The sequence below is a fragment of the Eptatretus burgeri genome, chromosome 9 (genome assembly GCF_056783735.1).
Source record: "Eptatretus burgeri isolate ZD-2024b chromosome 9, Ebu_testis_v1, whole genome shotgun sequence".
NCBI classification, from domain to species: Eukaryota; Metazoa; Chordata; class Myxini; order Myxiniformes; family Myxinidae; genus Eptatretus; species Eptatretus burgeri.
The window spans coordinates 4950878-4967435 of NC_140969.1; the positions used below are offsets into that span (position 1 = coordinate 4950878).

The 16558-nt window shown below is 42.5% G+C and overlaps 1 protein-coding gene across 4 annotated transcripts in view; it reads right to left on the reverse strand.

The window, feature by feature from the left end:
* LOC147019454 (plexin-A4-like) overlaps positions 1–16558 on the reverse strand; it is a 537201-nt gene that overhangs the window by 464096 nt on the left and 56547 nt on the right. Inside the window, exons 1-2 of one of the 4 annotated variants that reach the window (XM_085893967.1) lie at positions 749–972; positions 382–570 (exon numbers count right to left, since the gene is read on the reverse strand). The gene's annotated coding sequence lies outside the window, so the exon portion shown is untranslated. Of the gene's footprint in view, positions 1–381; positions 571–645; positions 973–16558 lie in introns of those variants that run through there. The other 3 variants (XM_085893963.1, XM_085893964.1, XM_085893965.1) reach the window with 3 other exon arrangements.

The window sequence follows — 16558 nt, forward strand, 5'->3', positions numbered from 1 at the left end:
CTCTCTCTCTCTCTCTCTCTCTCTCTCTCTCTCTCTCTCTCTCTCTCTCTCTCTCTCTCTCTCTCTCTCTCTCTGTCTCTCTGCCATGAACCAATCTTTCTCCTTCTTTATAAAAAAATCTATTTTTTAAAATCCATCTGTCTGTCTGTCTGTCTGTCTGTCTGTCTGTCTGTCTGTCTGTCTGTCTGTCTGTCTCTCTCTCTCTCTGTGTGTCTCTCTCTCCCTCTCGTTTGCAGTCCTCTGTGCCCACCACATTTTCAGTCGGGATTCTGTGCGAAAGCTCGCGCTGCAACCCATTCTAACGCCGTGGTGTCCACACACTCACACCAATCAGCACGCGTCCCCTTTTGCACGTACTTGCAGCACGACCTCAGTACGTACCTATTAGTGCGTGCCCCTTTTGCGGGTCTCGATGCAGGCGCGTGCGCTCCTTCACGGCGTGTGCCGTCTCAGTGTCCGTCCATGCACCTGGATCGACAGACAGTCCCGTCGACCCTCCTTGCAGCAGGTGTAACCTTCTCTTCTGCTTCTAAGTTTCCCCCTGGTGACGTGAAGGAGCCGTTCAAGGGCCTAAAGAGTAGATGCAAACCATTAATGTGACGACGACAACCTGTCAAGGAACACACATATTACACACTCACTCACTCACTACATAATCCCGCAGTTGCCCCGTTGTGCGTGTTCAGGCTCCAGCTCTCCTTGCGTGCTCCTCGCACACACTTCTTATGCTTTGCTTTCCCAGCCTCACCCTCCCCTCCTCGGCGGGCGGTCGCGGCGCCTGCGCGCTGCTCCCCACTCTCTACACGTCTCTGCTTATCGCTTCTGCCTCTCCCTTCTCCTGTCTCCTTTCCCTTCCACCCCCTCCTCCAGCCTCTCGTCTTGTCCCCATCTCCCTCCCTGCTTTACGCGCGGTTCGTTCTCCCTACGATCCGATGCCACGCATGCAGAAAGCGCGCGATGAGCACCGAGAACGAATGAGGAGGGGGAGGGGCAGGCACGTGGAACCACGTCGCGAGGAGGGGCGGCAGGGTGTGGGGCACGTGGAGCCACATCGCAGGCCACTGGCTTGATAGGCGACCGCCTGTGGGATTTCGCCGAGCCGGTTTTGAGGAGCTAGTGGGGGGCGGGGTGCTGAGAGCCCGGTGCATATCCGCACTAACAAGACCGGACAAGCCGTCAGGTAGACCACGCGTTCACACTCACTGTGTCTGCGCGTTGCACTCACAAGCAGCACGTACGTACGCTGTTTAAACGGATCCACCGTGCGAGACACCGAGCTCTACCGCAGACCGTTGTATGCAACAGCCATCGCCAAGCGGTCCTTCAAGGTTCCCATATGAACGAGCTACATGAAAGGGTGTTCAAACAAGCCGTCGATCGAAAGGACTTCGGAATATCTATACATTCACCATATGGCACGTTTAAACATTTACGTCGCTCGAGCAACGGTCATACATCGGTGGTCCGCGTCCACCCGATCATCACTGGCCTCCTCATTAAACCTCGGGCGATGTCACCACCGTGAATGAATGTTATACTTTATACATGGATACTAGTTCCGTGTTAAGGACGACTCGCCTCATGCCAAAGCCAAAAAGCATCCTCATGGCAAGGAGTACACTGGGTGGTTTGCCATGACGCACGACCTTGCTAGCAATCATGGTCAGGTTCAGGAAGTTTGACCCGGTGCTCATGGCACACAATTCATGGTCTTACCCGAGGAAACACAACCTGGGATCGTTAACGTCCACCAACAATCAGTGCAGGCGCGCAGGACACCCGGCTTGACGTCGACCCAAGGGATGGCGAATACCTACTCTCGACAATAAAACGTAGTTGTATGGTCGGGTCGAGGATCGAACCTGGGCCACCACAGCTCAGACGCAAGTGCACTTACCTCCAGCTGTGTCATCCTATATATCAGACTATATAGTAAGATATACATCGTTTTGAACTCGCAGTATTGACGAACCAGGTGTCGCATGAAGCATGATCGCCGGCAGTCGGTCCGGTTCTGCAAGCAGGTGTACATCGCGGTGTAGCAACAATAAACATGGAACACATCTCGCTGTGACTTCATTAACTGCATTCACATCATCAAAGAACAAGGCAGAACAAAAGAACGGCTACTCATCATTTCCTTACAAATCCACCCCAAAAAGAGAGTCACGAAGGACAGGGTCACCGTGAAATGGAGTTAAAGTTCGTCATTATTAAATAAATCCTTGTACTTGTCTTGGTGCAATCAATGTAACATGTTGCTAATCCATTGTTGTCCCCCCACAACACTGAAATAATGTTTATCATGTGTTCAGCTCGGCGATCGACCATTTACTATCTGGCTGAGTAATATTGATCCCCTTTTTTTAACTACCGATTCGATATCGAATTGCCAAAGTGGCATTTTATAGTCGAATCGGGAATCGAACCCAGACGAGACGGTTCAAAAGTAACTGCACTATACCTGTGAGCCCTATCCTTAGTGCCACGGTATTAGGCAGTAAACAAATAGCAGATGGAATACAGAATTGATCGACCCTTCAGCGGAGAACAGCACAGATCTGTTCTTAAGCTGGGAACAAACAGCAAGGGGCTAAGGAATGCAGAAAATGGAAAATGATCTTCAATATAATAATCTCCTCCCACGCTCTCATCCTCGTTAGCCTCCCCCTTTCAACCATCTTCCAAAATGGAAAACATGCAAACAAGCATCAGAACTCAACCCGGCGACTCTCAACTCGAGTACTTGGTCACATAAAATACCGAGCCGTTATTATTTGTTTCTGGTATTTATATTCAGCAATACAAACAAGGTACTTGACGTGTTTGAACCGTACGATTGGTGTCGCTGCATACTGACTGGGAAGTACTCTACAGGCTGAGGCGCCCTCTACAGGTGTTCATGCCTTGCATTGAGCGAAGTGACCATTGAGTGATGGCATATGTCGCAATATTACAGTGTAGCTACATCGTCTCCATATATCAACCACTTGAACAACTGAACCAAATAAATCTTTCAATCATGAGTGGAGGTCGCTTTTCAACTTTGAGAGGTCAGAGGAGGAATGGCGGATTTTTAAATGTCAACAAAAATATTAATCATTCACATTTTTATCTCAAATAGAGTGGAAATGTTTTTTTTCCATTATGTTTCCCAACACAGGTTAACATCGTGACAGCCGGTCCAATCACTTCAGCCCATGACCAATTCTGATGGATACAGTTTACATTTTTCAGAAATGCTCATAATCTCAGAATCTATTTTCATATTTATCCAAAGCTCACAGTAAACCTGTTGTACTTAAATCACTTGCAGGACAAAGACATAAGTAGACATCAGTGTATTTTAATGCGAATTACAAAGATATTATCGGATGCAAGGAACAAATACATGTAGTAAATGTGTTTGTTTGTTTTTTTTTGTTTCTTTTTTTTTGCAGGACAGTATATGACACTGGAACCCAGATCCTGAGCAGGAGGCGTGCTTAGTTCAAACAGGAATGTGAAACAGGATAACTCTTTAATGCACTACCTGATATTCCAAATAAAGGTATAAACTGATATTCCAAACAAAGAAAGGTATAAACTGATATTCCAAATAAATATCTAAACAAATTTTTCCAAATAATGGTATAAAGTGATACTGCATTGCAAAAAATATATAAACAGATGTTGGAAAGAAAGGTACAAACAGATATTCCAAATAAAGATCTAAACAAATTGTCTAAATAAGAGGATAAACTGATGCTGTATTTCAAAAAAAAGAACAGATATTCAAAAAAGGTATAAACTGATATTCAAACAAAGAAAGGTTTAAACTGGCATTTAAAAACAAAGAAAGGTATAAAGTGATATTCCAAATCAAGGTATAGACTGATATTACAAACAAAGAAAGGTTTAAACTGAGATTTAAACAAAGAAAGGTATAAACGAATATTCCAAATCAAGGTATAAACTGATAATCCAAACAAAGAAAGGTTTAAAACTGACATTTAAAAACAAAGAAACGTATAAACTGATATTCCAAATCAAGGTATAAACTGATATTCCCAACAAAGAAAGGTTTAAACTGACATTTGAAAACAAAGATAGGTATAAACTGATATACCAAATGAAGGTATAAACTGATATTCAAAAACGAAGAAAGGTATAAACTGATATTCAAAAAGGTATAAACTGATATTCCAAACAAAGAAAGGTTTAAACTGACATTTAAAAACAAAGAAAGGTATAAACTGATATTCCAAATCAAGGTATAAACTGATATTCAAAAATGAAGAAAGGTATAAACTGAAATTCAAAAAAGGTATAAACTGATATTCCAAACAAAGAAAGGTTTAAACTGACATGTAAAAACAAAGAAAGGTATAAACTGTTATTCAAAAATGAAGAAAGGTATAAACTGATATTCCAAAGAAAGGTATAAACTGATATTCCAAAGAAAGTATAAACTGATATTCTAAACAAAGAAAGGTATAAACTGATAGTCCAAACAAAGAAAGGTTTAAACTGATATTCAAAAACGAAGAAAGGTGTAAACTGATATAACAAATCAAGGTATAAACTGTTATTCAAAACCAAAGAAAGGTGTGAACTGATATTCCAAAGAAAAGTATAAACTGATATTCCAAACAAAGAAAGGTTTAAACTGACATTTAAAAACAAAGAAAGGTATAAACTGATATTCAAAAACGAAGAAAGGTGTAAACTGATATAACAAATCAAGGTATAAACTGTTATTCAAAAACAAAGAAAGGTGTGAACTGATATTCCAAAGAAAGGTACAAACTGATATTCCAAAGAAAGGAATAAACTATTATGCCAAATAAAGGTATAAACTGATATTCCAAAGAAAGGTATAAATTGATCTTCCAATGAAAGATATAAACTGATATTTCAAACAAAGAAAGGTCTTTTTTTTTTTGGAACACATAGTCGAGGCTCGTGGAAGAGCTGGTATGCTGAACTGATCAGGACGTAACAGACAAAAACAGCACACAAAACAAGCATGCATGTGATGGACAAGTTGGACACAGGGGATACAAGGGGAAGACCAGATGGATACAGAAGGAAACTCAGAAGGAAAACTGGAAATTTGGAAGGAGGAGGCATTGGGGTGTGGTTAACAAGGGGAGAGAAGATGGTGGTTTTGGATTGGCGACAATCTGAGATGGTGGTGAACAGCTATCTTGAAGACCTGGAGGAAAGAACAACGTTGAAGAGGATGTGGAAGTTGATTCCACAGGTGGGGAAAAAAAGAGGAACAATGAGTGGAAGTGAGTAGTGATCCTGGATTTAGGTAGTTTCACCAGAACGGAGTTTGTGGTGGACAGTGTGAGCCCTGCAGAAACCTGTCAGGAGACAAAGGATTGAAAGAGCAGAGGGTGCAAGACCAGAAAGAAGGTAGTAGAAGTCAGAGAGATCACTGACCTGTCTGCGATAGCAAAGTGATAAGCCCATATACTCAGCTTCGACACAGGAGATTCCAATCATCATAAAGGCGTTGGCTTCCACAGCATCAAACTGAGCAAGATGTGAGGCAGAGGAGTCAGCCCAGATGGGGAGAGCAGTACTCCATCAAGCTGCGGATGAAGGCCTTTGTAGATGCAAAGGTGTTCAGGTGTGCCAAGGAACGACTTTGCACGACGGAGGACGCCCAGTCAACCGATGGTTTTGGAGGCCAACTTTGAAATGTGGTTTGCCCAAGAAATATCATGACTGATAGTGAGACCCAGGATAAAGTTATAAAGTGATATTTCAAACAAAGAAAGGTTTATCCTTCCTATAATTACAAAGAAAGGATATCCTTACTATAATTCACGGACCGGTATTTCTGTGTTTGTGTGTGTGTGTGGTTTCTTTTTTTGTCGCACTACCCCTCCTCAAGATCTGGGACAATTACATCCAGACTTGCTACATAGGATAAGCATAACCCCCAATAATGCATTGGGGTGTTTTAATATTTGCCAGTGGTCTTGAGGGGAGGGGGGATACAAATTCTCCATGTAAATTTGCATCACACAGCACCACCACCAGGTGGGGGAGTTATTACAAGTCTCCACCATTTACATTACAGTATTCCTGCCCCCACGTTTTCCTGTAGAGTGAGGTGCTTGAAATATAAGCAGTAGGTATGTTTTTGCTTCATGCACGTAACCCGGGTTATTATTTTTGCCTACACAGATCTGTCAGTTATCTATACACCGCTCAAATAGAGGTATGCATCAGAAGAACGTGTTGCATACTTGGAACAAGATCACCCGTCGGGCAGGTACTCTTCTCGTTTAAAACAGGCAAAGGTGTGGATTTGTTTGTGTTATAAACAAACAAAGGTATAGATCTGATGACTCAAATGCAGTATTTGGTTTTCCATTTGATGATGTTCGTACCATAAACCTGATGCTGTGTGGACTGTGCTTCCCCACTGATAGATCTCTGGTAGCTTGTACCTGTTGCTGCGTATGGATGAGTTTTGAGGGTGGAGGAGCAGCAGTTGAAGCCCCAATCCTATCTATGTTCCTCGTGAAGACTCCATCTTTGGTATTCACATAGTTGAGTTCCTTCTGATGACTCTAATCTGTGTCGGAGTGGCGACCCGGACAGGATTGTGCCCAGTAGCCAATGAGACCGCTTAGGCAGCACCAACGCTCTGCAAAGAGTATGGTCCCAATGGATGGATGGATGACTCTAATGCAGTATTTGATCTTCCATTTGATTGATATTCCAAACAAAGAAAGGTATAAACTAACATTCCAAACAAAGATATAAAAATATATTCCATAGAAAGGCATAAACTGATCATCAAAAGAAAGATCTAAACTGATATTTCAAAGTATCTGGTGCTTGGCATGCTAGAATGAGAATTAATCCGAACTGTATCATTAATCTGACAACACGCCATTGTTAATCTCCTTAAAAATACAAGGTGTCAAAATACATGAGTAAAAAATGTCAGTTGTTAAAACATCAAAAAGAATGAATTAAATATAAAATCTCATGCATAAGTCATTCCATATATTTCATTAATGAGCATCATACACTTTTTATTTGGTGAATACAGTGGGAATGATTTCTGTAGCCATGAACTGCCAGATGTGCATGAAATCATTTTACGTGAACATTGCTTTCATCATTCGGCTACCTGTTCAACAGAGGTCATTAACCATGGTCTTCAACATCGAAAAGGCAGGCAGTGACACATAGGATACTCAAGTGTGTGTGTGTGTGTGTGTGTGTGTGTGTGTGTGTGTGTGTGTGTGTGTGTGTGTGTGTGTGTGTGTCCTTGGTTGTTATCTCCATTTGCGAATTTCAGGAGGTGGAACAGAGTCGTCCGAGGACTCAAAGTATCCACCTGCACTTTGTTAAGGGATCACGGTTCATGGACCAAGCTGTTTAATTTTTGCTTTTCTCAGAGTTTTTTTTTCCAAGAGCTCTTTTCAGGATCATCATCGAAACCTGGACTGCCTACAATTGTAGCTTAGTTAGTGGTAATATTCCTGGGAATGGTTTTCAAAATCTCAGTGAGGTTCTTTATTACCCCTGTTGTTCCAATGATCACTGGTGGTGCAATTTCGACACTCTTCATCTTCCAAGATCTCTTGATCTAATCTTTTGAGGTCCTAGTATTTCGTAGTTTTCTTGATTTCTGCATTATTTAAGCCAAAATCGCTGGGTAATGATATCTCAATCAGCAACGCTGTCTTTTCCTTTTTGTACCTGAGTACTATAGCCGGTCACAATGCTTTGTGTTCCATGTCCACACTCGATGGGATCATCAGGTGATATGCGAGAATGACGTCCTCATTTTCAATGATTGCCCTTCCATGAGTTTTCTGGAATTGGGATGTTGAATTTTTAGCAGATATGCCAATGAATCATTTTTCATACTTTATTGTGCCATTGTGTGTAAAGTTGTTCTGATAATCGTTTTTTGTACTTTCTGTTTCTGTCTTGCAGAATCTACACGATTCTGTCTGGTTCATTCCTGCCATCTTTTCAAATACGTTGGTGTCATGTTCTTTGCCATTCCCATGAGCCTCCCCCCCCCCCCCGCCCCGTTTTTTGGATACACAGTCGAGGCTCGTGGGAGAGAGCTCCAACACTGAACGGATCAGGATGGAAGACAAACAGAGAATGCCAAAAACGCATGCATGGAGAAGGAAACTCCAAGGAGGAAAAACCTGGAAAACTAAGAGGGATTTGGCTGGGGTTAACAAAGGTAAAAAAAAAAAGATCATGGTTTTGGATTCAGGATGTGACCTGAGATGGTGGTGAACAGCTCTCTTGAGGACCTGGAGGGAAGAATGAGATTGAAGTGGATGTGGAAGTTTATTCCACAGGTAGGAAAGAAAGAGAGTAACAAATGAGTGGAGGTGAACAGTTATCCTGGATTTGTCTATCCTCAAACTGTCCAATTCTCTTTTTTGCATTTTCCTCCCCTTTTGTTGTTCTCCCAGTTGTTGGTGTATATTTGTTGATATTTCTACATATTTATTTTGTCTTTTTTTGCAATCTTTGGGGCTGTATTGGTTGCTGTTTCATTTTCCTGTATGGTTTCTTCCATTCACACCTGCTTTTGGAATGTTATTGCAAGGTGTGTTAGGGAAACGTTTTCAGGTTTGTTGTGTTCATGTTTGTTCACAAATTGAATCCGATAGTCTGTTGAGCATTTCACGTGCTTAGCTAGTCCAACACTCGTCGCTCTGCGCATCTGGTTGAGTTCAATCACACCACTCCCCCCTCTCGTCTTGGGAGGTACATTTTCGGGATGCTCTGGTTTTTGTAAAATCTTTTGTGGATGGTGAGGAGTTTTCTTGTTCTTATGTCTCACTTATTGATTTCTGATTGGGGCCAGTTCATTATTCCGCAGCTGTATTGGAACACTGGTACCCTGAATTGGTTGATGGCTTCGAATTTGTTGATTGGGCAGAAGTGCATTTTGAGGATCAGCTTCGTTCTACACAGGCATTTTTTGGCAATTGTTTTGTACATTTGCTTGTGAAATATTTGGTGGCCCTCTTCTATTCCAAGGTGTTTTGTATGATACTTCATTTTCTAACTGCTGTATTGTTGTTTCAAGGTCAATTTTTATATTGTCTGTTTTTGTTAGTTTACCTTCTACAAACGTGCGCTTGGTGCAATTATCTAGTCCAAATTCCATTTCAATGTCCTCGAAGAACCGTTTTACTAGTCTTAGCTGTTCTGTCACTTTTTCGTCAATCGGTGTGAAGAGCTTAAAATTATCCATATACAGTAGATGTGTCACCTTTCCTATTTCTTTGGATATTCTTCGATTTGTTGTAAGGATGTATCTGTGCCCTTGTTTGTTGATGAGGTTACTAAGTGGCTCCAGAGCCAGACAAAGCAAGACGGGGAAAGGCTGTTGTCCCTGGAAGATCCCACACCATATCTTCACATCTGATATTTCAATATCTCCTTCTGAGTGCTGTAATATCAATATGGAATTCCAGAGTTCCATTGCTTTCTCAATCAGTTTGATTATTTGGGGATTGATTTTGTATACTTGCTTGCATTTTCTCATCCACAAATGTGGGACACTGTCAAATGCTTTCTTTTGGTCTATTCAGGCCGTGAACAATTTGGTTCTTCGCATATTGCAATTTTCAAGTACGGCCTTGTTCAGTAGTAGGTGGTCAATGATTCCCAAACAACCTCGCTTGCATCCCTTTTGTTCTGCCTTTAAACCTCCTTGTGTTAGGTGATGGCACATCCTTTATATAAGGCAAATAAAAACTTTGTCGCAAGGGACAGTGGACACGCCATTGATCAGTCGCAGGGCCAGGCTTAATGGCAGAACTGACCTGCTTAGGGAGTTGAGGCGTAAAACTGTACATGTGCTGAGGGTGGACAGGAGGCATATGTGCGAGGAATCTGTGAATGGGGTAGAGGATCACCTGTGGTCATGTGGTTCTCATCCTGCTTACAGAGGAGTTTGTGCTTGTATAGACTGCATTCTGGGGAGAATGTCAGAGAGATCAAGTTGTGGTGCATCATTTGGGAATGTCACGATATCTGACCTTGGTTTCATCGATGATGCATTCCTCCAAGCCCATCCCACGGTGAAATGCAGTTAGAGTGGAAGGTGGTGGGCTCTTGACAGAGGAGTCCGAAGTGAAGGCTCGCTGGTCCGGTTACTTTGAGCGGTTGTCCCAGGCTGACCCACCAACCATTGAGTTCGATGTTAGGGGTGTTACTATTCCCATTGCTGACCTTCCAATCAACTGTTAACCACCTTTTTGTTGGAAACACAGGCTGTGGTGAACTGATTGAAAGGGGGGTAAAGCTCCTGGGATCTCCGGCATCCATGCTGAACCTCTTAAGACTGGTGAAATGCTGCACTTGTGTCATTGCATTCAGTTCTGTGCTCTGTTTGGAACACAGGCATCATCCCAACTGACTGGAGAGGGGCCTTGTTGTCCCTCTCTGGAAAGGGAAGGGTGATCGCCAGGACTGCAACTACTCCCGAGGGGTGACACTGCTCTCAGTGCCGGGCAAGGTGTTTGCTGGGATAATTCTTGATAGTGTTAGCCACCATCTGCTTGAGCACCAGTGCCCAGAACAGTCAGGCTTTACAGTTTATACCAAAGATGTCAGCGTTTGACCATATCCTTGCCCTTCAAGGTCCTCACTGAATACATACGAGAGTTTTGGCAGGGGCTGCTTGCAGCCTATGTTCATCTCTTTAAGGTATTTGATTCAGTGAATAGGGATTCCATCTGGAGGATTCTTGATCTTCGTGGGGTGCCACCAAAACTGATCAATCTGATGTCTGAAATATACTCTGGTACTGAGAGTGCTGTGAAGTGTGGTGGTTCCATCTCTGACTTCTTTCCAGTTGTTACTGGAGTTCATCAGAGGTGTGTATTGGCTCCCACACTTTTCAGCACTTGTATGGACTGGATTCTGGGGAGAATGTCAGAGAGATCAAATTATGGTGCATCATTTGGGAATGTCACAATATCTGACCTTTATTTCATAGCTGATGAAGTCATCTTTGCAGAGATGCTGGATACCCTGATGGGGGCCCTTAAGGTGCTGAATGAGGAGTCAGAGCTGCTGGGATTATGAGTTTCCTGGGTCAAAACTAAGATCCAGGCTTTCAATGAAATCTTGGATGCTGCCATCTTGTCTGTACCCATTTTTGGTGAGGTGTTGAGGTTACGGAGAGATTCACTTACCTTGGTAGTGATATTCATGTCTCCGCTTGTTGTGTGCCAGAGGTCAAGAGACATCTGGGTCAGGTCTGGGGTGTCATGGATTCACTGGATCATGGGGTGTGGTGCTGTCGGTACCTATGCAGGAGGATGAGAGTTCAAGTCTTTAAGTCCTTGGTGCTTCCAGTTTTGCTCTCCAGATGTGAGACTTGGTCTCTGACCAAGGATCTGAGATGGAGACTTAACTCCTTCATTACCAGGTCTCATTGGAGAATCTTATGCTATCGATGGTCAGAATTTGTGCCCAACGAGTGGTTGCTGTAGGAGACTCAGATGAGATTTGTTGCTTGTATATTCCATGAGCATCAGCTGCGGCTGTATGGACATATGGCTCATTTTCCTGATGCTGATCCTGTTTACCAGATTCTCTCAGTGAGAGAGAGCTTCATGAGTGGAGGAGAACAGGCCGACCACGTGTCTCATGGTTGCAGCAGGTTGATCGGCATCTCAAGAAGATGGGGATGGGCCAGGCATCTGCCTGGGGGATGGCCAGATGGAGACCCCTGGAGTACTGGCAGAAAGTGGATGTGGCAAAGTGCTGCTCCAGCACCTGCTCTCATACCTGACCTGACCTGACATCGCTAGTGTCCTAGCGACGCAACCTTAATGATCGATGAAGCCATCTGAGACAACAGCAAAGGGTGGAAACAAAGTGTCCAGACGAGCTTGTTTCTATGGCTGGCAGGATAGCATAGCCTGGTTAGAATCCTAACTCATCCAGTCTCGGGGCAGACCCTCCAACCATTACACCTCTGCCATTTTATAACTTTGCAATTACCAAATGGGCATCCCTCAGAAACAAGTGCTGATATTTAGGATTGTGATGCTATTTCCTCAAATCAACATGGGCTGAAACTCGACCTGTCTTGCTGAAGCAACTATTTAATGGAAGTCTGCAATTGGAACTACAATTGGAAAGACAATGCTGTGCATCACTCCCATTGAGGTCACAGAGAGATTCACTTACCTTGGTAGTATTATTCATGTGTCCTTACCGCAGTATTCTGAGGGAGACGCTGTTTCTGGTCTTGGGTGCTCCTTAACAGTGACGAGAAGGTCATGTCTTGGCCTTGTGAATGCACAGGGTCAGTTTAAAATCTACTTTTAAAATTATACGATTAATCATGTTGGGGGGTAGTGGGGGGGGAGGGTAGAGAGGAGGATATGTGAAGGGTGTGTTTGGTTCTGGGGCAACAAGAGATTTTTACATCTATTGCGAAAAGGTGTGTGTGTGTGTGTGTGTGTGTGTGTGTGTGTGTGTGTGTGTGTGTGTGTGTGTGTGTGTGTGTGTGTGTGTGTGTATTGTGACTGCCACGTATCAACAGGAAATGAATGGAACTCGACTCCTCGCATCCAGATATTTCTTTCCTTTCGATATATATTTTCATGAGTCCGATTTAGATCCAGAAACATAATAATTATGGTTACCCATTTTGAAATTGCCACGATTTAATTTAAATTCTGAAAATTATGTTGAAAAGACCATTTGACTCATATTTCACCCTTGCATTTGCAGGTTAGAAGCGCCCCATCTAGCGGGAGTGAATAGCTGAAAACACACACAGCGCATGCGCAAAAGGCCTCGCATGTGCAACCCTTGTCAAAAAAGAAAAAATATGGGGGAAAATCGAAGAAAAATATAGGGGGAAAAAATGCAAAAATGTTTTTCCTTTTTTTTTTCCAGAAGAAAATTTTTTTTTTTAATAGCGAGTTTTAGAACCAAAAAAATAGGAAAACAAGAAAAAGAGCAATCAGAGATTGTAAACCCTCACCGGGACTTATTTTGAGTGGGGTATTTTTTATAGGTTTTCAGATAAATCCAATATGGCTGCCAAACCATGTGACCTATGACATCATATGTGCGACTGTTTTGTTCCTCATGGATAGGCGGTCATATGTGTAAAGTTTCGCCACAATCTTTTCAGCCATTTCAGAGAAGAATATTTTTGAAGGTTTTTAAAAAAAACAATATGGCTGCCGAATCACGTGACCGATGACATCATTAATTTTATTTCTGTGGACCATTTCATCCCGAGATGACCCTCAATTTTTTTTTATACTGATCGGATGTGGCGTTTTACATCTGCAATGATAAAGTGATAACGAGGGCACTTGTGACGTCATAAAAAAAAGAATCACACTCATTCCCCAGGAGGAGTACTTGCCATGTGCTAAGCTTAAAATTTTTCCTTTGTGCAGTTTTAGAGATACAGAGGTCCAAAGTTTTTCCGTTTTTCCAATATGGCTGCCACACCACATGACCTATGATGTCATAATTATTATTGAAACATTCTACATGAGCAGTAGCACCAATGGTGAAAATTTTGTCTCAATCCGACAAGCGGTTGCGGAGAAAGAACACGAAAGTTTTGTGCGGACAAACAAACAGATAGACAAACAGACAAACAGACCCAAATGCCAAACCATCTCAAAATCCTTCAGCGAGGGTAAAAACAGAAGAAAAATTATTTTAAATAGCCAGTTTTGAAACAAAAATAAATAGAAAAAAATAGGTTCTGCATTGGGTGCCAGGTAGCTATCATTTCATGGAAGTGCAGTACATGCCCCTATTCCAGTACACTGGTACTCATTTTGCTGACCTTGGAAGGATGACAGGTGGAGTCAACCCCATCTGGTGTTAATTCAGCAGCCAACAGGGCTTGAGACTCAGGACCCTAGGATCCTGAGCCAGCCAACTGAACCAGTAAGCCAACACCAGGCTATCAAAAATAGGTGAAAATTGATATTAAATAGCCAGTTTCTAACAAAAAAAAAACAGGAGAGAAATAGGAGAAAAATATATATTAAACAGACAGTTGTTGAACAAAACAAATAGGGGGAAAATAGCAACCATTTCGGTTTAAAACAATGTACAGAAAAATAGCCAAAAAATAGCAGCAAATCTGGTGTAAAAAAAAAAACACAAAGTCAAGGAAAATAGTGAAAAAAAATAGTGAAAAGATATCACTGGAACCATCAAAATCTCCAAAATAGTAAAAAATGAAAATCAAAAAAGATAGGAAAGGAAACCTATCATTTTGCTATTTTTGGGAAAAAAAGTTTTTAAATAGCACTGAAATAACAAAAATAGACTAAAAATAGCCAATAAATGGGAGACATATTGTTGCGGGGCCGGATGTCGACCAGGGCCTATCTCGGACCTGTCCGCCTCGTGCGGTCTTCAAGCTGGTCGGTCCGGCGAGAGGCGAGCTGAACCCGGACACCGGCGGGTGACCCTTGCGGTTCCTGCGGGGACTGGCGTCGCTCGAGCTCTCAGTCGTGGTGAGGACAAGGACGATGTCAACCAAGACGGGCCAGACAGGCTCCCTGAGATGAGCGCTCCAGCAAGACGAACGCGCCAGCAAGATGAGCGCTCCAGCAAGATGAGATGTCCAGGTCGGGAGATGCTCTTTTTCTTACCAGCTTCTGCCTCCCCTTTTATGCACCCCCACCGGCTTGACACCTCCCCCACTCGGCCCGCGGAGAATCCCGGAGCAGAGGGTTGTCCTTGTTCTCTGGAAAACTGTTGTAACTGTCGTTTCTGTTGTCGTTGCTGATTTGTTTTCCATTAAAAAATCCTAACTATAAAAATAAATCACAGCGCATGAACATTTAATTACCCATTAGACAAGGGAAAAGGGAGCTATCTATAAAACACATACTTACCGATATAACTGAGCTATAAGAACCTGGATGTTGAGTGCGATAGTTTTCCGAATCCGCAACAATATATATATATATATATATATATATATATATATATATATATATATATATATATATATATATATATATATATATATATATATATATATTTGCTTGCTGCAAATCGACTGGGAAGGCCTCACATGAGAAAAAGCCCTGGCATGCACAAAAGGCCTTGCATGGGCAAAAGGCCTCGTTTTCGTTCCTCTGTCATTTTGAAAGTCCCATGTTGAATTGATGTCTCAGAAGACTACACTCAAAGGGATATTACTACACCATGTCTTTTGCAAAAATTGATGCAGGCTGTCAAACACAAACACTGAGGGATTTTGACCAAAGGTGCACTCCTTGTTCATGAAAGCACGCTTATGCACTGCACCAACCCCACCATGGTTGTGGCTTCGAGCACCTGGCTGACATTTATTGTTCAGGCTGAACCTGGCCTACATGGATTTATCAATTCCAATTGTATTGATGAAATTGTTCATTCCGAAAATCCGAGTCGGCTCCGAGATACAGCTCTGAATCGGAAATTGGGAGTGCAGGAAAATATTTTTTAAAAAGACCGAAATGGTGGTTTAATACTCCGAGGGGGGTCTAAAACTCTGCGGTACTATTAAAAATTGGGGGCACTAAATGTAGCAACAAACCCTACAACAGCTATAAGCCTTCCCCTATCCTCAAGGAGTACAGGGGGAGCCTTAAATATGAGTTCCCTTACAATAAAGGTACCTAAACACAGGAGGAGGGCATTAGGCCCATCAATCCTGGGCAAAGGTTGGCAACTTATAGTTGCTTGTCTGTGCTCTCTCCTTTTTAAGTGCTAAGCATCAAGCAAGGAAGCAACATGTACCATTTGTATAGTCTTTTGTATTACTCAGCCAAGGTTGGGCTCAAACCGCCGACCTCTCAGCCTCGGAGAGGACGCTCTAACCATTACACCACCGAGTCCGATGAATACATTGGATATGAATGTGGAACCTTCGACATCACGAGCCATTATTTCAGTTGGGAACGTTAAAGATCCCAATCCTGAAAACAATTATTGATTCTGGCAATTATTTTACCTGTTGATTCGAAAAATGTAACGTATTTTCGAAAAATATTTCAGTGGAAATCGATCGGGTGTACACATTTATGAAACCATATGGAAATCGATGGGAATACATATATTAACGTCATTCCCCTCATTACCAACAGACTTGTGGATGAATTGCAACACGTGACGTCTGCGAGCAGAAGTGACACTGATCTGATATGGTGGGTACCAGCGTGAGGCAGCTTCTTACATCAACTTGCACTTATCGGTATTAGAGTATTACAGTTTAAAACTTGTAATGGAAAAATATCTTTACATTTGGTGATTAAATTAATAGTGTGTGTTAGCTATCTCTGTAATCGATGGACTTCACTCTGGACCACACCGAGACTGCCTGGCACGCTGATCTCCCATGCTATGAATTGGAATTGCCTGGGCTGGATTTTAGCAAATCGATTCTCAGACTGGCAGGATAGATCAGAGGTAGTGCACTCGCCATTGAGCTGTCTATTCTGGGTTTGATTCCCGACCCAACTATTAAACTGTCAGTTTGGTGTTTTGCAGGTTGGACGTTGAATCA